The sequence below is a fragment of the Parasteatoda tepidariorum genome, chromosome 8, assembly GCF_982258835.1.
Source record: "Parasteatoda tepidariorum strain Cologne lab strain chromosome 8, Ptep-v5.0, whole genome shotgun sequence".
Taxonomy (NCBI): Eukaryota; Metazoa; Arthropoda; class Arachnida; order Araneae; family Theridiidae; genus Parasteatoda; species Parasteatoda tepidariorum.
Genome location: NC_141762.1, coordinates 47,969,066 through 47,990,648, shown reverse-complemented (window position 1 = coordinate 47,990,648; position 21,583 = coordinate 47,969,066). Strand labels below are relative to the sequence as shown.

At 29.8% G+C, this 21,583-nt stretch overlaps 1 protein-coding gene across 5 annotated transcripts in view; it reads left to right on the top strand.

The window, feature by feature from the left end:
- HDAC4 (histone deacetylase 4) overlaps positions 1–21,583 on the top strand; it is a 193,706-nt gene that overhangs the window by 66,440 nt on the left and 105,683 nt on the right. For all 5 annotated transcript variants that reach the window (XM_087150222.1, XM_087150218.1, XM_087150216.1 and 2 more), the window contains one exon: positions 7,035–7,129. The gene's annotated coding sequence lies outside the window, so the exon portion shown is untranslated. The remainder of the gene's footprint in view (positions 1–7,034; positions 7,130–21,583) is intronic.

Below are 21,583 nucleotides of genomic sequence, written 5' to 3'. Positions count from 1 at the left end.
ATTGTGGTGCAACAAGCTCCAATTCCTAACCATGTAGTTACACTAATTAAGGATTTAAATTAAAACAAAGTGTAATGAATATTGTATCCCTTATGAAGAAATAAAATTTTAAATCAAAGTAACTAACTATTTTTTACATTGTTGGTGCAAATGGAAAATGAAAAACGTTTGCGAAATCGGAAGGTTAATCAATCATTATTCTAAGAAAATGCCATGCTCTCTCCTTCGATATTATCGCAGTTTGTTACTTCCAATCAACCATGGCAACATAAGTTGCTTTTCTTTGGAGTTCAGAAATAGATTTGGCTGAGATCTTCTTCATTTACTTTGGCTTCCGCACAACATCTAAATACGACGTTTCTGAGCTTTTAAGCGGACATAAAGCGAGAACCATTAGTTCCAAATTTATGTTCCATTTTTAACGATATCCATCTTTTGAGGCTTCTTGTCAGGGGGTTGCCGGGAAAGTATCATAAATTTCCCTCCCCCTTAGAGTTCAAGGTGTTACATAATTTTAGACACTTTCTCTTCTTCTTGGTATTCTGTTATTTTTCCTGGTTTTTCAACGAAAAAAAAAATGTTTTTGAAGCTTTTGATTCCATTTCATACTTGACCTTGCTGTTTTAGCAAATTATGTTTATTGTTTAAGAGCAATAAAGAGGACTTTAAATAAACAAGAATCTTGGCAAATGGTTAAAGAAAATTCGTTTGCTTAAAAAAAAACTTGATTTTATGTTGTTTACTTATTAACTGATTGCGTTTCATAAAAAGACTAGTTTTCTTTGCGATTAGAATGAGTTATGAATCAGTGTTCATTTTAGTTTTCTTCTAAAAGTTGACCAAACACACACTGGGTATGGAAAAATTTAGGAACTTAGATAGAGTTTATGTTTACGCGAAATAATAAAAACATTAACTTAAAAAAAAAATCTAATTTGTCAAAAATTTAATTCAGTAATTTAAGAACATTCCTTTTCGATTAACTAAGATCCAAATTCGCCGAAAAATAAAAATATTTGTAAAAAACATTGACCAAAATCGCATCTAGCTAACGCAACTACATCGCGAAATTCCTCGAAAGCTATTCTTTTTCTTAACAAGCAGTGGAATTTTAAAGAAATCACGTGTTCCCTTATAGTAAGCAAGCTAATGAAATAATTGAATTAATCTTTCTTTTTTATTTAATTATCTGCTCGTATGTATCTTAGATACCCATAAATTGAAAGAAGCATATTCAAGTGCTCTTACCTTACCTTACTTTAGAAATCCTCTTCTTTTTCGATCGTGAACGTCATAGAACAGTCTAATCATACATCATTATGTGCACACCATGCCCTACCTTCTTAATTATTTGAGAATTAAGAAGTCTTTCGCACAAATAAAGCGTTTTTTTTTATTTTAATTAAACTGAATTCTCCAAATATTTCTTTTATTCATTTAAAAGTTTGTTAAAGATGTTTTTAGAGGAATTAGAAAAGTTCCTCGGGTTACTGTGTCAAAACAAAAAAGCTAACTACTACGAAATGAGAAGAAATTGACCATCTTTGTTCTGTTGGTTTGCACTAAAAATAAAATGTTCTGTACATTACGTTCTTAAGTTTAATAAAAAAATTTTGGATGGGTTTTTTACATTCCAAAACTATTTTCCGTAAAAGTATCAATGCAAAAGTTTTCTTGTTTTGTTTTCAATTTCTAAATTTAATATGAAATGTTTTGTGTGTAATAATATAATTGAAAAGTGGTTTACGTGATACATTACAGAATTTGAGTTAACTAACTTTAAATTTTATGCCTTCATTTCTTGTCCGCTAGATTCCCAACTGGCAAAATCTATAAATCCCTAGCACTTATTTGAACTGTTCGCGGCATACTCTGTTAGAATTTTCATTCTAAAATTATGGTAAAATAACCGACAGCAGTCTGTTCATCTAATTTTTACGATAAAGAACATTTTTTTACCCATACGTCTTTGAAATCATTTACAACTTCTATAGTTAAAAAATCATCATGAATACAAAACTGCGAATTTTTAACCATTTACATCTAGTATAGTTTCAAAACCCTAAAAAAATTTAACTGGGTATTGTAGCTGGACTTTTCGTTAGGTAATAGACATTGAAGTTGGGTTATGGTTCAGTTGCGTGTTTTAAAATAAACAGTGGGAAGTGGTTTATTTAGTTTTTCCGGATGTTTCCCCTATAGTAAGAGATGGGAAATACTAAACTTTTTTGTGTTAAGCAGCTTTATGGCGCTGCTATCTATGCGTGAATGAACAAATTGAGGTGTTCAGGACACTGGAAACTATTAATTTGTTGAAGGGAATGGGGGAAATATTGTGGTATCAACTCTGGAACTCGAACCCCCGTTCTGTAGATCATGAGATTGACGAATTTGCCCGCTCGGCTATAACATGCACCCAGTTGCATGGAACTAAGTGGCTTCATTACGTGGGTCTATTTTGGTTGTTTAACCGCATTAGATGAAAGCAGTTAATAAACGATTTTTCTCGCTGTTACAGTTTGAATACCATCTTATTCATGGTTATTTGAATGTTTTGTTTGAATATGGTAAAATAACAATTAAAAAGATTGTTATGTAACCATCTTTTCAAAGAAATTTCTAACAGTGCTTTGAGCATTTTTCTCCTTAGTGTTCTAATTTCTTGTCAAAGGAGAGGCTGTATAACATTTAAAATTACTCGTAGTTATCAAACATTTTTAGGTTCCTTCTTTTTCTCCCCATAGTTCTGAATGTTTGCCCCTTAGTACCTTCATCTACAAGATTTGCGAAAATAAAGACGGCGGGGAAAAATATGACCTTTACGAATTTTATATAGTTAAATAAGACTATAATAATATTTTCCCTAGAAATCTAATTTTTTTTTTTGTAAGAATCATTTAGATCTTTTTTCCATTTATCCATAAAGCTCTTAAAATTAGTGCATCATTTTCTAGCATACTTTTATAGTTATAAAACTATTACTTTTTTTCTTTAATTGTACGCTTTTTAAAAAAAATTTTTAACTTTGAACATGCTTCAACATTACGATTGTACGATGCTTCAACATTAATAAAGTTATTAAGTTGGCAATATTTGGGATCAAGTTACACGACAATGTCGTACAAACATATTTAAAGAGGAATAATTTTGCACTTTAATAGGACTCAACATGGCATTTTAATGAACAATTGCAGCCGAATTAAATTTTTACAAACTTATCATATCGGACGGGATTAACTTTTGTTCGAACACAATAATGCAGGATAATGAAAAATATACCTTTATTACACGGAGAAAAAAATTCTGATTAAATTAAGTACTTTATGGTAATAATATTTACGGTAAAAAATCATAATTTAGGTAATAAAAACTAAAATACATGGTATTTAAATCATTTATCTGGTAATTTTACCACCGTTCATATGGTATAGGTTCTTTTAGTACCCAAAATTATACTTCTTATTACTACACATTAAAAAAAAAAAGCTAAAAGAAAACAAAACTGAAAAAATACATTTAGCTGAATAAATGATTTTTATGCCATGCTCTAGGGTTTCATGATAAAATTACAAAATTTGAAAAGTACTTAATTTTATCACATATGATAGTAAAAGTGGCAGTAAGCTATATTTTACTGTTACTTTTACCAAAATCACTACCAAAGCGCTTTTGTATAAGCTACCGATCCTATTGATGTTTGTATAAAACAAGAAACACGTAAATTTTATAATATTTTGAGTAGTTTTGACCATACTTTTTTTCACAGTGAAAAAAGAAAAAAACTATTATATTACATTTAAGCGCAATTTGTGAAACATTAATTTTAGTTTTATATATCTCTCAACTCTATCGATTTAAGTGTGCAGTAATTTTCAATACTATAAGATAAGTATGGTTCTTTGCTCTGGTTGCAAAAAATTGACAAAGGGTTAAAGTTTCAGCACTGTATTCAACATTCTACAATATTTTTCATATGGAATATTAAGTTATAACAGTAACATTAAACAGTTTTAATATATTACTGATAACTCCAAGATAAAATACGCTATCTTCTTAAAATATTTGAAACGTTTTTTTTTTAAAGTTTTTGAATAAACTTTTTATGTGCGTTTTTTTAGCCCAAAATTCAACTTTTCCGTTGAGTTGTAAAAACGCTTTTATTTTCGTCCATTTTAAAAGAAAGGTTTGTGAGAGTTACGGATTCATTTTGCAATCAAGATTTGTTGCCAGCACTGAGATGTGAAAAAAACACATCACGGATTGTCATGTCTCGTGCCAAAATCAAGCCTCTGTTCCAGGAATACTTAAACAACCGGATGTTTCAATGGAAATTCAAAGTTAAAAGAGGTTTTAATTTTGGCCCTTCCTGTTTTTATGTAATTTTTAAAAACCTGATTTGCCATGTTATTAGCATCAAAAGCTTATTTTAAGGCAGGTTTTCTTGTTTTGAAATGAACCAAGAAATCTCTCACTTTTGTTCTAAAAGATGAATTTACGGTATCTGCACTTTTTCTCTCAAAACGAAACTAAGTGTGGATAAGTATTGGCAAAATGAACGCGTTTAAAATCCATTTTTCTCTTAAAGTTTAAACTTCAGTCTTCATTGGCGGAAATTTTTAGCACAGTGAGCCAAAAAAAATATTTACACTTTAAATAACTTTTCGAATGATTGCTTTTTCGCATACTAAATGCCAATCTTAATGGTTTGTGGGCAAACCCCAAATATGCTAATTGATTAGTGCATATATTATCAGCTCTGAAATCAGTCTCCTTAATGTGCTTTTTTTTTTTTTTTTTTTTTTTTTTTGCAAAAGCAAACTTTTTTGTCCGAAAGATTTGGATTCTTGACCATCAAAGTGATGCAACCGTTATTTCTAAGATAGGGTTCCAATTGTTTAGCCAAGAAAGTGGTCAAAAGTTTGGTTCCCTTAAGGTTATTTGCAGTTTTTGCACATTTCACAATATTTCGGGAATTTTTCAAGCAAAGTAAAAACCTTTATTTAGCGCACAATTAGGAAACTCATTTAATAAAAGATTTTTTAATACAAAACTAATTTTTAATCTTCATTTTATATTTTTTATTTGTTTAATTATTAATTGTCAGAAAAAGTTTGAATTTTAAGATAATTTTCACATCATTTTAATTCACAAAATGCGAAATTTGAGTTAAATCTGCCGGATAGTTTCTGAGTTATAAAATTTCGAAAAAGGCGCACTTTAAAATGTCATTTCTTAAGAACTATTTTTCACATATTACATTGTAGTATTTTATAATGATATCAAAATTTGATGCCTACGTACAGCATATTTTAAGCAGAGTAATTCGCGTCATTTATAAATTCTTTGCCAGAATATCTATAACATATGTCTGTTTGAAATGAAAACATTATTATTGGGTCCATATCTTCGAGATTGTTCTTTTCCACTTTTCTTTGGGGGGGATGAAAATAAAAATCTATTGAAAAATATGCTTGTTGATTCAAATAGCAAACGTTTATGTGCCTTATTGTGTACAGTAATTAGGTACTGCATCTTCTTAAATAAAAATCCGATCATTTCACCAAGTAACTAGGGATTTTTATTTTGCGTACTTTAGATATTTATATCTAGTATTTAAATTATTCTAACTGCTGTGAGTTCTCAGATTGCCTTTCATAGATTAAAAGCAATCTGAAAAATTTATCATTTAGAACTTAACAGTGAGGAAACTTAATAATTAAGGCTAAACGTTTCTGTTTTGCCTAAATTAAATCTAACTTCTTCGAAAAAATAATATCAATGTTAAATAAATAATCCCTAGAAACTGAAGCTGTAAGATATAACCTGATTGAAAATTTCCTACGCTTCACAAATATGCAAAAATGAAATGACATTCGTCATGTATCAAGCGCATCAAAAATAGGAGCCCATTTTCAAGACTTAACAGACGTGAATGTAAGGAAACAAAAAAGATTTGAAAAAACGTAAGTTGCCCACGAAAAATTAAAAAAAAAGAAATAAAAGTGAGAAACAAAACTAGAAAAACCACAGAAGCCTAGTTAAGAAAAAAGGTAACAAAAAATATTTATATATGTAAATAATACTGTGGCCGAGAGTCAAATCAAGGTAAAATACATCTCTGTTATGGCAAGGTAGGGAGGAACTAATTTTGTTGACAAGGGAATCAGCATTCAGATGAATTAAACAAGATTCCAGGGTATCAAGATGAACTGACAGGGATGGGAAATAATTTAAGCCTTGCCGAAATTAAATTTATGCCCAAGATTCCAAAAATGTTAAGCAAATGAAGATTTCTCGAATTCTTGATAACGGACATATCTATCGGTTTCCTTAAATCTGAACTTTAAAGTGCGTTTAGTTTGCTCGATGTAGCCAAGATCACACTGACAAGGAAAATGGTAAATTAGAACAAATTGGAGTAACTTGTTTGAATTGCTACACATTGTTGGATCAAATTATTTGGGCGGATCAAATTATTTGAGCATAAATTCAATTTCGATAACGCTGAAATTTTTTCCACCCCTGTCACATCAGCTCACCTTGATACCCTGGAATCTTGTTTTATTTATTTGAATGCTGATTCCCTTGTTAACGACGTTAGTTTTTCCGCAGTTCTTTATAACGAGCGGAGATGCATTTTACACTGATTTGCCTCTGGGCAACTGAGTTTTTTCTTGTTCTGTTTTACATCTTGTTATTTCACCTTCTGTGGTTTTTCTAATTTTGTTTCTGATCTTTATTTTTTCATTTTTCGTTGGCAACTTACGTTTTTTCAAATCATTTTTGTTTCGTTACATTCACGTCTAGCAAGTCTTGAAAATGGGTGTTATTTTTGATGTGCTTGAAACATGTCAAATGTCATTTCCTTTTTGCACATTTTTGAAGCGTATTAATTTTTTCAATAAGGTAATACCAATGTTATTTTGTGCTATACTGCTTCCCTTTTTATTCTTAAATTAAAATTTAGTGTTGTCTTTGATTTTCAAAACAGTGTCTTACTAGAAATGTTTTTAAAGCATTGACATCTTTTTTAGATTTCTGGAAATTCGATATTCAGTGCCAAGTTTGAGGCGACTGCATGTCATTTGACTATTATCCTGATCACAAGAGATGTTTAATTCGTAATCAGGTAATGATTGTTTCATTTTTTATTATTTATCTCTCTATATGAAAAAATCGCAAGGGATTCTGACGCTGTTTTGGGTGTTAAACTTAAAGTTACATTTTATTTTACTGCGCAAAAACTGTAAAACTTAAAATTATTAAGGTGTGTAAAATTGTGTTCGGGGATTTCGATGGAATAAAAAAAATTAATATCCGATAATAAATAGTTTGAGAATTATTAACTGTATAATTTGCTGAAGAAAAATACCATACTGACCGATCTACAGGTAGAAAGTGTATGCAATTGCAAAGTTGAAAGTCCATATATTGAAAGAGGAATTGTTTATGAACTTAATACAGAGTTTTTTCTAATTATCTATTTGTTCGAAAGTTATTGCGACTTTAATTGCTTTTTTTGAGAATTTATTCTCACTTTTTTTTTGCTTTACGTTACATTTTGCTTTTCTGCTCAAAATACATCAAACCTAGAAACTTGAAATTACGAAGATGTGTTGAAAAGAATATAATGAGTAGGATGAAATAAAACGACGACTGTCCGCTGAAATGCAACTACGAAGTTGAAATTTGACGTGCTGATAGGACAATTTTTTATTTTATTTTTAATATGAAATTCCTTCGAAATGTCTATTTGTTCGAAAGTTTTTTTGAAATTTAAGTGCTTTTTCGTGATTTTTTTCAGATTTTTTGCTTAAAATATTGACTTTATTTATTTATTGTTGTAGAAAATTTATTTTTCCCTAATTATTTATTTATTTTATAAGCTCGTGCTCGAGTAGATGTCAAACAAAAGTAGCAAGAGAGAGACAGGCTTACATGCTGCCAGAGTTAAATCTTAACATTCATAGTGAAATTTTTATAAATAAAAAAGGAATTCGAAAAAACAGCGTTAAAAACTGTTCCATTTTTAAATAGCAATAATTCTTTTAAACGAGCAAAATTGTTTCGCCTCCATTTTTTCTTATTGAGTCCTTCAATTAATATTTTTTTTCAAGTGCAGAGGACTATTTTCCAAATCTAGGTAATCGTCGATTTTTGTTACGATTAAAACATAAACAAAACGTTCTTACATAAAGCTACAATAATTGCCTATTTTGAAATTAAAATGTTTAGCATTTTCGGGGGAAATATTAATGTTTAAAAAGAACTAAATAATGATGAATGAGAAGCAAATACGGGGATTGACGAACGGAGCGAGCAGGGGATGGATTTTCCTAGTACTGAAAGAAAACTTTCATTGGATTTACACCTTGTCGTCGTCGCTTTTCAGTATACTGTTTTTTTATTAAATTTTCTTTCTTTCTTTATTTTTTTTCTTCCTCTCTTTGGTAATTTTGAGCATTACATAAGGTGTTTTTAGCTGTGTTTTTCTTGGAAAATCAAATTTTCTAAACATTAGTTTTTATTATTTAATCTGTTTCTTAAAAGAAAAAATCTCATGATTTCCAACTTAATCAACCATTATAAAAAAATTTTGTTTACGCAAATGAATCTTGTACTTGTCGTTTCTCAGTATATTGAGAAATAAGGTCCTTTCTGCAATTTTGGGCATCGCATTAAGTCCTTTTTAATTGTATTTTTCGATGAAAATCTAATGAATTTTATAGACATTATCATTGTTTAATCAGTTTTTCAAGAAAAATATTTATGATTTCAAACTTTGAAATCTATTTTAAAATTTTGTTTGTGTTGTGCATCGAGACAAATAACGCAAGGAAAAGGAAAAATAAAAAATAAAATAAATTTTTTTTCGTGAAATCCATTATGTTTTTCAAATTGAACTAGAATAAAATATTTACAAAACTATCCCATCTATAACGAACCATTTATTGTAATTCCTGAACAAAGATTTCTCACAGTGATGCAATCGAACACATATCTCAGCTTTCGTGCCAGAAACGTCGCCAACGTTACCAAATAATAAAAATATTTTGAAGCCCCTCTTAATCCTTTCTTTCAGTTAGGCGGCAGATGAAGACGATTCTTCCCCTTTTTTTCTGCTCACAAAGTGCCATTGATAAATATTGAAGTGACCAATCAGAAAACTAATTCGTGCAGAGTGTGCCCATTTCGAGACTAGAATATTTTAACCATTCAAAGGTGAATTATTTCGATAGAGGCGTATAATTTTCGAAGTTTGCCCTTGACCACAAAGAGATAGCGTGCATAAGTCTGTGACAGGGTGGGAGTTTGAAAAAAAGTTATGCAGAACTCAGTCGAGGTATTTCCTTTTAGGTTTGACTCTCTGAGCATTTAAATAATTAGCGACAACCGCGGTAGAAAACATTTCAAAATTTATTGATCTCAAATTCTTCCATTTTTAATATTTCACCAAACATGAAGCTCTTCAAGAAATTAAAATAAATGCGAAAAACTTGCCATCAATATTAATTTTTGAATTGAAAAAGCTTAAAAAGGGACTATTTATTTTTAAATCTTATATTTTTAAGTGAATATTATTTTATTTTATTTTGGGTGGTTTTAAGAGCAAAATTTGCTACGAATTATACTCCTCCCCCTGTAGGAATAGAAACTCGATCTGTAGCAGCATAGTGTGTTACTTAACATTTCACATTTATTGGTCAAATTCCGCCACTTTCAATAATTTAATATTTTGCGGAACTTGAAACTTTTCAAGACATTAAAATAAGTGTGGATGATATTTGCAATTAGTATTAACTTTTACATTGGAATTGCCTATGAAATGTTTATTTTTTTATATCTTATATAAAAAAAATAATGTATAATTACGCGTTATATAATTAAGTTAATCTTATATAATTAAGTGTGAAGATTACTTAAATTTTATTTAGTGTAAAATAAAAGTGTAAATTTTGCCTCAATATACTCAGCATAGAAACTCGATCAATAGCGATGCTATGCATTAGATAACATTTCACATTTATTGGTCTAACTCTGCCACTTACAATTTTTTACGAAACTTGAAACTCTTCAGGACATTAAAATAAATGCGGATAACATGCGAATATTACAATAAAGTATGGTTTAATAATGTGTGATAAAATTTGATATATGTTATAAAAATAGGTAATTTTAACATGATATTTTAGAGCCTGGATGAAAACCATTTGTTTGGTTAAATTTATTTTTCAGTTTTGTATTTTTTACTGTGTGTGATAATTAGAACTAAATGTGTGATGATAAGAACTAAATGTGTGATGATAAGAACTAAATGTGTGATGATAAGAACTTAATTTTGAAAACCAGAATTTCCGGTAAATTGTTATCATGTGAACAAAAAAGTTACCATATGAATTGTTTAAATACAGTATATTTTTGTTTTGTTAACCAGAATTATGTTATTTTTTCTTATATTTTTCTTTAACTAGAAATGTTGTTATCATACAGTATGATATTTTTACCAGAATATTTTTTCCGGGTTCTATTTTGTACTTATGCTTATTTAAGAGATTTACATATCTACGGAATCTTATCTACACAGCTCAAAATACGATATTTTAAAATTATGTAAGAGATTGTATACCTTATGATTCAAATTTTTTTAAATTTAATTTCTACTGTAAAATAATAAAAAATAATAAATACTTACTAAAATTTATTTTTTACGAGGAATTGCCTTTGGATAAACTAATTTTATAACTGTGTGCAAAAATTTTCCTTTTCGCTTGAAAAGTTCTCAAGACATAGCGAAATACGCAAAAAGTAAAATTGACATAAAGGGTTCCAAATTTTCGATCGCCCTCCTGACCAAATTATTGGGACCATATTTCCCAGATTGCAGCTTGCTACTCCTTGTATTCTGGCAGGCAGAAATCCGAATCCGTTATGTTTATGCAGAGAAAACACATTTTGGTGTCTGATTTCGAAATTTCTAATTATTAAATGAATAATTATTTAGGTGTTCCATTTTTTCGTGTATTGTATTGTTTTCTGTGTAATAGAATGAGACTCAAACCAAGTCTGCAGAATAGTTAAATAGTTACGAATTTATGGGATCACAGATCCAAATTATAATTTTTTACTTGAAGTGCTTTTAAACATTTCTCCACAATTGTGAACAGTTTCATATTTTTTCATTGAATATAGCTTTAGTCGTGATGGAAATTTTGTGAAACTACGCTATTGTTAGTAATTTGTATTTTTAGTGGAACTGTGAGGAAAGTAATTAAACTGCTGTTTGTAGAAAATGCAACACCATGAAAGAATCATCAGAATCAAATGAAATTTAATGCAGAAACGACTTGTACTGATACAAATAAATGATGAAATTTTCAAAACAAAAGAAACAAATTAAGCGTCCGAAATCAGTATTTGGTGCAGCCACCACGCGCTGCAATAAGTGCTGCTATACGACGTGGCATGGAGTCAAACAGATGTTGAATATCTGCTTGAGGAAGAGAATTCCATATCGCTTGTATGCGCAACCAAAGTTCGTCTTTGGAAACTGCAGGACGCGGATCACGAGTGAGACGCCGACCAACCATATCCCACACGTGCTCAATAGGCGACATATCCGGCGAATAAGCAGGCCAAGGAAGAAGTTGCATGCGTTGTGCTGAACAGAAGTCTCTAACAGTCCGCGCAACATGTGGGCGTGCATTATCCTGCTGAAAGATAGCTCCAGGGATGCCTTGAAGGAAAGGAACGACTTCGGGCTGTAGCACTTCACGGACGTATCTGTTGCTATTGAGATTACCCTCAATTCGTATCAAATTGGATCGTCCATGATACGAAATCGCACCCCAGACCATAACTCCGGGTGTTCGACCACTATGTCGTTCAATAATACACTCAGGAAGGCAGCGTTGACCGGCATAACGTCTAACACGAACACGGCCATCATGGGTCCACAAATTGAAGCGTGATTCATCTGAAAAGACAACTTGGTGCCAATCAGCTCGCCAGTCTCTGTGCTCAAGAGCCCACTGCCGACGCAGCCGTCGATGATCCGCCGTGAGGGGAATCCTGTATAATGGCACCCTTGCACGCAATCCACGGCGCAGCAGACGACGACGAATTGACGAAGCCGACAATTGCACACCTGTAGCAGTAGACCAATGTGCTGCCAGCTGCCTGGAGGAAGCTGTGCGATCATTCACCGCCATGCGGAGCAGGTGTCGATCATCGCGCTCTGACGTCACCTTCTGTCGTCCAGTGCCTGTTTTTCGAGTTGTTCGGTGCTCGTCGGTCCACTGCTTCCAAACTCGCATCACTGTGGAACTGTTCCGCTGCATACGAGCTGCTATTGCGCGATAGGAAAATCCTCCTTCTCGAAGGCCGATTATCCTCCCTCGTTCAAACTCCGTAAGTTGCTTGAATTTCTTATTCTTCCGTCGTGGAGGCATACTCAGGTCTCACTAAACGTTTGCCACTAACAAATAATCATAGACTATTTTCAACGTCCCGCTACAGCACTTTATTTATACGCTTTCAGCATCAATTCAGAGGGCGCTGCGCGCGCCACGCACGCGCGATGGCTCTGAAACTTTATTAATTTGCATAATATCCTATAATTGACATTTGCTGCGAATTTCATTTGATTCTGATGATTCCTTCATGGTGTTGCATTTTCTACAAACAGCAGTTTATTTCACGAACTAAGAGAGATATAAATTTTTAAGATATTTATTTCAATCAGATAAAAACATGATTTAAACCTATTTATCTGTCGTGTTCGTCGTCTGACTAATAAATGTTGATTCGTGCTCTTAATTCGTGAAAAGATTATCTTCACATTATCACTTGCATAAGACCTCAAACAGTTATAATTAAATTTGCTTGAGAAATTAGTTTAGATACTTTTCTGACAATACTTATTATTATTCTAACAATACTTATTATTATTATAACAATACTTATTATTATTATAACAATACTTATTATTATTATTACACATTTATTATTATAAGGAAAAAGCTCTGGTAAAATTACCGTACTGTCAAATAAGGATATTTCTGGTAAAATAATACCATAACTGTGGTTAATGAAACCAATATATATGGTAATTAAATCATTCTTTTTGGTATTTTTTCCGTTCATATTGTAACAGTTTTCCAGAAATTCTGGTTTTTAAAATTATAGTTCGTATTACCAAGCATTTAGTAAAAAATATAAGACTTAAAATTAAATTTAACTGAAAAAAGGGTTTTTATGCCATGCTCTAAGGCAGTGTTCCCCAACCTTTTTATCACCGCGGACCTGTCAACGTTTGATATTTTTACCGCGGCCCGATTGGGGGGGGGGAATTGATTGTTTATATTTTAGATTATTTTAATTTATTAATTTTAATTTAATTTTATTTAAACATGCCTTCGAAATAAAATGCAGTTACATCAAAAATAAATATAAAGTGATTTAACATTTTAACTTACTAGAATGAAAATTCAATGAACACCCTGAGCTTGTTTCTTTGCAATGAGACGGTTCCATCTGGGGGTAATCGTTTTAAATCATTAAAAAATTTACGTCACTACCTTCAGGGCCCCTTTTTTTTTAATAAATAAAATTTTAATGGAACACAGATATTTTCAATTTGGGGTAAGAACCTGGGAATTTAAATTCAGTTTCAATGAAATGGGTGGCCCGGTACCATTTGATCCACGGACCGGCGGTTGGGGAACACTGCTGTAAACGATCAGCTGGCTCTGACGTAGTAGGTCACATATGTGGGTATCCGTGATCTTTGTCTTCTTGAAGTGCAAGTACCCAATTGGAAAAAAGAAAAGACAAATAGAAAACATATTCATTTATTAAACTATGTTTTTAGCCATAGTTTAATAAATGAATATGTTTTATATGTATAGTTTAATAAATGAACCTGGGAATTTAAATTCAGTTTCAATGAAATGGGTGGCCCGGTACCATTTGATCCACGGACCGGTACCGGTCCACGGACCGGGGGTTGGGGAACACTGCTCTAAGGTATCATGATGAAAATACCTCATTTAACTACATTTACAGACTTTATCACATATTATAAAACCATATTTTATAGTTAATTTTACCAAAATCATTAACAAAGCTCTTCGGTAAAAATGATCGATTTTGATCATAAGGTATGTATACATTCAGACAAAAAATTAACTAAATTAAAAATACGCATTTTGAGAAAAATTTGTAGTTTTCTGAACGAAACTAATTTCCTATTTGAAATCTTGAAATTTGATTCAGGAAACATTTGTTTTACTTCGAGGAAAAGAAATAAAAATATTCACAAAATGTTAGTTTTTTTTATGAATTATATTCCAACTTTATATTAAATCTGTGCACAATATACTTTATATGTGCGTACATATTTAATATAAATACAAAAATACATATTTAATATGTACAATGTGACTTCATATAAAATATGTTTTACATTAAGTATGTTCCTTAAACTATTATTTTATATAATATTTTAATATGAAAAATAAATATTGTTATGTTTTATTAAAATTAAGTACTTGTATAATAATTGTAATGCTTAAGTTTGTTTTAATTCTGTTTTTCTCAACTAAGGTTAGGACTTAACCTGTTATTTTAACTCATTTACAAATTAATTATGATGTCTTGTATACAAAATCAGATATTTTTAAGAAGAAAATTAGCTCTTTTTTTATCAGTCACACTCGTTTTTATTTCAAGGAATTACTTTATATCGTTTTACTGCGGGATAAAATTATTTTGCATTTCCTCAAATATGCAATATGTTTTTTTAAAAAAGATTATCTTATAGTTAAAAAATTTAGATTAAAAATATACTAGACCAATTTTAAAAGGTTTGAATAATTTCATACTATTTTATACTTATTTTATTAAATAATACTAATTTTACTTTTTGTTAATAAAATTAAAGAAAAGATAAATTTTTTTTGAGGAAATTCACTTGAAATTAATTTAGAATGAAGCTCATTTGTACCTTAATCCATATAAATTGACGCATAGTTGGGAGTAAATTTGTTAATTATTTGTTACTAAAATAAATATTTTGTTTTTAATTATTTGCAAAAAAATCTGACATTATTTAATTTTCCAACATACTATAAATATTTTAAATAGCATTATTTTTTTGTTTTTGTTTTTTGAATGAAAATGTGTAGAAATGATAAAAAACTATTTTGATTTCGTTTTTAAGAATTTAATTTATGAACGAGTCAATTGATATTGACAAAAATAAATTCCGTAATAAGACAGACTAACTGTTTAAAACTAAACTTTGTTTTTTTTTGTTGTTATTTTTAATAGTTTTTAATACTTTGATAAGGTTATAAAATGAAGGTTTAACAAAATTTAATCGAAAAGAGGACTAGTCCAGTTTCTATGGTTCTATTTTTTTAAAAATTATTTTTGATCTCGTTGATAAAATATAATATAGCTCAGGAAGTGTAAGCTAATCTTTTCACACAAACTTGCTATAAATGTTTAATATAACCAATAAAATAATTTTTTGTTATCACTTTTTGAAGAAACGAATGAAAAGACATTAAAGGAATGTATACTTTTTTATACTACCCACTAATACACTCGGTTAATGCATGTGTGATTGTAGTAATATTCCATACATATTTTATTGCGTTATGGGTAAAACAATATTTAACTCTTGATTTGATTGTTAAAACTAACCAATACTTGTTTATGACGTCTAGACTATTGCATCACAAATCCCATTTTAAAAGAATGCACAGTGAGCTCCTTGTGTTAAACATCATTATTGCGATGCATATTTATACTAGACAGGAAGTTTTGTAAAACGTCTCAATTTTAAAGAAACATTGTGAAGTTTTGTTTTCAAATTTAAGCTTATTTCGCTTCTAATGAATAAATTTAAAATTTTCCCTCCTAATGTATTATTGTTTAGTTGCCTTATAAAAGCAAGTAGACTTTGTAGGAAGTGGTGTTGTGATGAAATTTAAAATTTAAATGACATTGATTCTTTATTTAAGTCTGAAACGTATTTGTTAAAATTATAATTAAATTGATAAAATTTGATACGATTCTCTATGAACTATCTTGATTAGGTCACGTGCTTTCAAAACTAACTAAGCGTGTTTGAATATAAATTTCTAAATAAGCTTGTTTTAGCGTTTTTTTCCTAATTTAGTGATCCAATTCTATGTATTGCATATGAAAGAAATTTTGTCTCTCAAGTTTTAAATAATAATATGCTTTGTAAATGTAATAATTGATGTAATAATGATAATTTATGTAACACAGCCGTGGGGACTCAGGGGATAGAGCGCTCGTCTTCCAATGAGGTGAACCGGGTTCGAATCCCAGCGATGGCCAGTCGATACGAATTCAGAACCCGGCTCGCACCGATCACAGTGACAGTGAATATCTTCAATGGTAGATGGATCATGGGTTCGAGTCCCCTTGCTGTCAGGCTAACCGTGGGAGATTATCGTGGTTTTCCTCTCCATGTTACGCAAATACGGGTTAGTTCTTTAAAAAAGTCCTCCACGAAGGCATATTTCTCCCACTGTTTGATCAGAAGTTCCCTTGTCCTCTAGATTGGCTTCAAAATTAAAAGGCTGCCGAGTCAAACAATATCAGTCGCAAACCCGAAATTGGGTCGGCTGTTCAACGACGGTTATAAAATAAATAAAATAGATGTAACTAAGCCATGGTGGTTCAGTTAATAGAGCGTTGGTTTTCCAAGGAGGTGAACCAGGTTCGAATCCCAGTTTTTACTGGTCGATACGAATTCCGCACTCGGCTAACACCGACAACAGTGCTGACTTAAAATATTTGCAGTAGTAGACGGATCATGGGTTACAGTTCCCTTGCCGTCTGACTAGCCGTAGAAGGTTTTCGTGGTTTTTCTGTCCATGTAACGCAAACGTGGGTTAGTTCCATCAAAAAAATCCTCCACGAAGTCAAAATTTCTCCCAATGCTTGATCTGGGAGTTCCCTTGTAAGTCAAAAAGGATCAAGGATCAAGTTCAAAATTACGAGGTTACAGAATTTAGCATTGGTAGTCGTAAACTCAAAATTGGGTCGACTGTACAACGAAGGTTATAAAATGTAAAATAAAATTTATGTAACTGATGATAATTATTACAAAATTTGTACGAAATCAAGCCAATACTTCTCAAGCAAATAGATACAAGATTCTGCGCAAAAATTGCTGCTGCTAAATTAGAGATGCAACATACAAATTTTTGGTATTTAGCCTATACTGCTCAACACAGAATATTCATTTCGGACCAATAATGGAAACAAAATCACTCACATTTTTAATAATTTCAATTGACAAATTTTAAATAACACAACTTAGTTTATGTATCACTTTTAATGTGTTACGCATTAAGTAAACTTGAACAATTCTTAAATTTATAATATTTTGTTTAAAAAAAATTTGACAGAAATTAACTTTTATTTACATAATATTCTATTAATTAATTTTATGTATAAATATAAATTGATCAATTATTTATTCACAAAAAAAATTATGATATAATATTAATAAGAATGCGCACACGATGCTTGTAAAAGTAGAAATACTTTCTTAGAATACTACATTTGGAATTTAAACTTAGGGAAACTTAGTTTGTCTCCAACCGTCTTTCTTCCTCACCCCAGAAGGGTTTATTCGATTAACAAAACAATAATGAAGAAAAACGAATATGTGAAGGGTCCGGTTAAAAGATAAATTATTTTGTGAAGGGTCCGTTGACGGTTAACAGACCCAAATTTATTCTAAACAGACCTCTGTTAGAACTTAGGATTTAGAAGCCATTATTACCAATCAAGCATAAAAAAATAAATAAAATATGTTTTTAATTAATATCTTTTACAAAAATAACATTTTTAGTGTTCAATAATATTGACGGTATTTCAACCTCTTCACCTACTTTCTATTTTTACTTATTTACTTGATCCCCCCCCCCAAACTTAAATGCTTATATTTTTACTTTGTCTAAAAATAATCCCGTAGTGGTTCGTATCTCCCTATTTTCGCAATATTTACTCTAAGCATTTGTAAACACTACAGCTATATGTACTTGTCCCGGTGCAACACTGAAGTTCAGGAAACCTACAAATGTTCTTTTCTCCTTTGTCGAACATTTTATGGGCTTTGAATTGTTCTCGAATCTTTTGCAAGAACGTAAAATTTCTCACTGCTTTGTTTTTACGCCTCGTTTATATACTCAGCTGAACGGGTTTATTAAAAATGCAGCTACAATAAAATAAAAGCACGGATAGTTTATCGTGTTTCTTTGATTTAAAGAAATACATTTTGACTTGAAGTCAAAAATAGATTCGACACATTTTGCAATTATAGAGTGATTAGGGTTAACATAATTCAACATAAATTCATCTTAATAATTTACATCATTTTGAAAATAACCATAAAAATTTAAATATATATATGTATTCTTAACTTTTTTCGTGTTTTCTTGTATTTATTTATTTTGTTATATATATATATATATATAATAACAGGGCTACATCCCTATTATCATTGTTCTATTCAGCTTGAATAATTCAGTCGTAAGCCATAATACGTTATCAAAAGGTTTATTTAAAGGAAGGCTGGTGGTTATAACAGTTCACAGCCCCACTCCATAAGGGAGGGGGTGTGGACAAAACTCCGGATGTTTCCGGTAGATCTTTTATGGAACACGTTATTCAGCAAGAGACATGCGAAAACCACCGCTCCCGCATTTAAATACTAACAGACATGGAGGTGAAAAGGCTCAGTCACTGCATAGTTTGTAGCTCTACGCATCATCAATAATCATTTAATGCTTCCTAATATGGAAGTGAAGGAGGGACAAGATTCTAAAAATAACTCCTCCTTTGAAATATAAATCTAATTATAATTCAATGGTATGTTTTCAGTCTTGAAGTCCCAAAATAGAATTTCTACACCTATTCTTTACCAAAGACATTTTATGAAAACGAGAGAGTTTTAATGTTGTTATTAATAATAATAATAATAATAATAATAATAATAATAATATATATATATATATATATATATATATATATATATATATATATATATATATATATATATGTTAAAATGTAAACCTTAATGTATAGAAAGTATGCGCACTCTCGCGACGAAAATAAAGTTTATACGCGAAGACTTGTATCATTCGTCAATTTGTTTATCATCAAGAATTAAAATTGATTGCGAAGCTGTTCTGTGTTAAAGAGTAGAGCGAACAGGGTACAAAAACCCTTAAAACTTGCACAAAACTTAAATTAAACTGATTGTTTTTTACAGACATTTAAGTTGAAAAACAAAAAGGAATAAGAAAATAAAAATTGTAGGTTTTATCACTCACGCGCTACGGTGAGGAGACGTGTGTTTGATATAAAAAAGATTATATTAAGTTATAACTGTCTGTAGTAGACGAGAAGACAAATAGTAGTTAAATTTTATAGCTACCAATAAAACGATCTAAAGAAAATCTAAACTTTCATTCTTGATATCCTAAATTTCAGAAACTGTAATTTCAAAAGAATTCTGGTGAAATATGAAAAAGCTTTAGGAATGGTGTGTCACTATTTGATAGTATTGTAAATTTGGGAAATTATTTAAGGTGACAGTGACCAAAAATAGTTTAATAATTAAACTCAACAATATTTAGAAATTGTATAATTTGTTTTTAGGTTACAGGTTATATTTCAGGTTTTATTTTTATTTCAGGTCTAATTGTATGCTGCTTCCGGATCAAATTACGATAAAAGTCTTTACCGAAAAATCCATTTTTATCGAAAGAATGCTACGGAACAAAAAATCTGATATACCGTAATTTTACAGTTATAATTACAGTAAAATAACTGAATCTTTCTAATTATTATAATAATTATTATTATATTCTAATATTATTATATCTAATTATTATTATATTCTTTCTAATAACTGAATCTTTCTATTTAAAATTACGGTACAATATTGTAATGGATTGGTAAAAATGGATTATTCGGATGATGCACAGGTGTTGGTATTTTATTCCGTAATTTGATCCGGAATATTTTAGATATTTTACTATTAATTAATTTATTAATTAAATAAATTAATTATTTAATAATTAATTATTAATTAATTCAATTAATATTATTATTTAATTATTTAATCTAGATATTTAATTATTAATTAATTTAATTACTTAATTTTTCATTAATTCAATTAACGATTAATTTATTTGAATTTTCATATGATAAGTGGTTAAAATTGTAGAAGCAAAAAATTCACAGTGTAGATCCCTGGATATTCAACATGTTTTTTTTTTTTACAAATATTAAGTTCGCCATTATGTTTTTTACTAATTGTGCTTAGTTTTAACCAAACATTAAATGTAAAGGTCATTTTAAAGAATTTCTATTTCTCATCTTAAAAATGTCTTTGCAAATGACATAAATGTATTAAAATATTAAAAATATAAAACGTTTTGTATTTAAAGTAAAATAAGCATCTAAAGCGTTTTAATTCCGATGTGTAATTTTCGTTAATTTTCTTTTTCACTCTAAATTAATTAGTTCAAGTTAATAACTTTTTTGTTGATATTTTTGTATAGAATGTTTCAATTTAAAGAATTGATCGCTTTAAATGTAAAAATTGTGCTGTATAAATGTTATTTTATGCGATTTTGGAAACGGTGGAAATTGCATAATTGTTTACGTTTTCTTTCTTTTTTGTTTTGTTTTGTTTAACTATATCATTCACATCTAAAAACATTTATTATATATTTACTTGCTCAAATTAAATTTCCATTTTCCTGACCATCCATATTGAAATCAGAAATCAAATGAAGTGTTACATCAAAGACTCGTAACAAAAGGTGATATGAAGTAAACTCAAATCAAAACAAATAACAATACCGTACTAAATAAATTAGCAATGGCGTATTTTCCATATAACAAAATAAATACGTTTTAAATAAGTACATGAACAATATTAAGTAGCAGTGAAACTGCTATACTGATGTATATTAAATATATAATACCTAAAGAGGTTGTAAACAATTTCCAAGTTTCTCTTTGTATTTAAATTGAAGCATTAAAAATATATATCTCAAAAAATCTCAAACAAAATTCGCTTACAAGCGCTTACCTTGATTTTTACTTTAAAAAATGAAATTATGAAATAAATTAAAGGTAACAAAAAGAGTGTGATTCGAGGTGTAGTTTTAGACAGTTGACAATAGCGCATAAATAATAAATGAAAGTCGCGTAGATTGTTTAGCGTACGATTAAACAGTTGTCTTAATAAAACAATTTCCAGTATTATATTTTTGAAAAGTTCTAAACTAAAAAAAATCCAAGCAAAAAAAAAAAAAAAAAAAAAACAATTATGCATAGATAGAAATTTGTATTAGGCGTATACAATTGTTCCGATGCTCTACCTATCATAATTATCAAAACTTCACTCACAAACTTATGATCATGATGTAACCTTAACATTTTAGTACTTCCCTGAGTTTTTTTTAACTGTAAATGTTAACTGAAAATTGTTGCATACACTTGATACACAATACTTGTA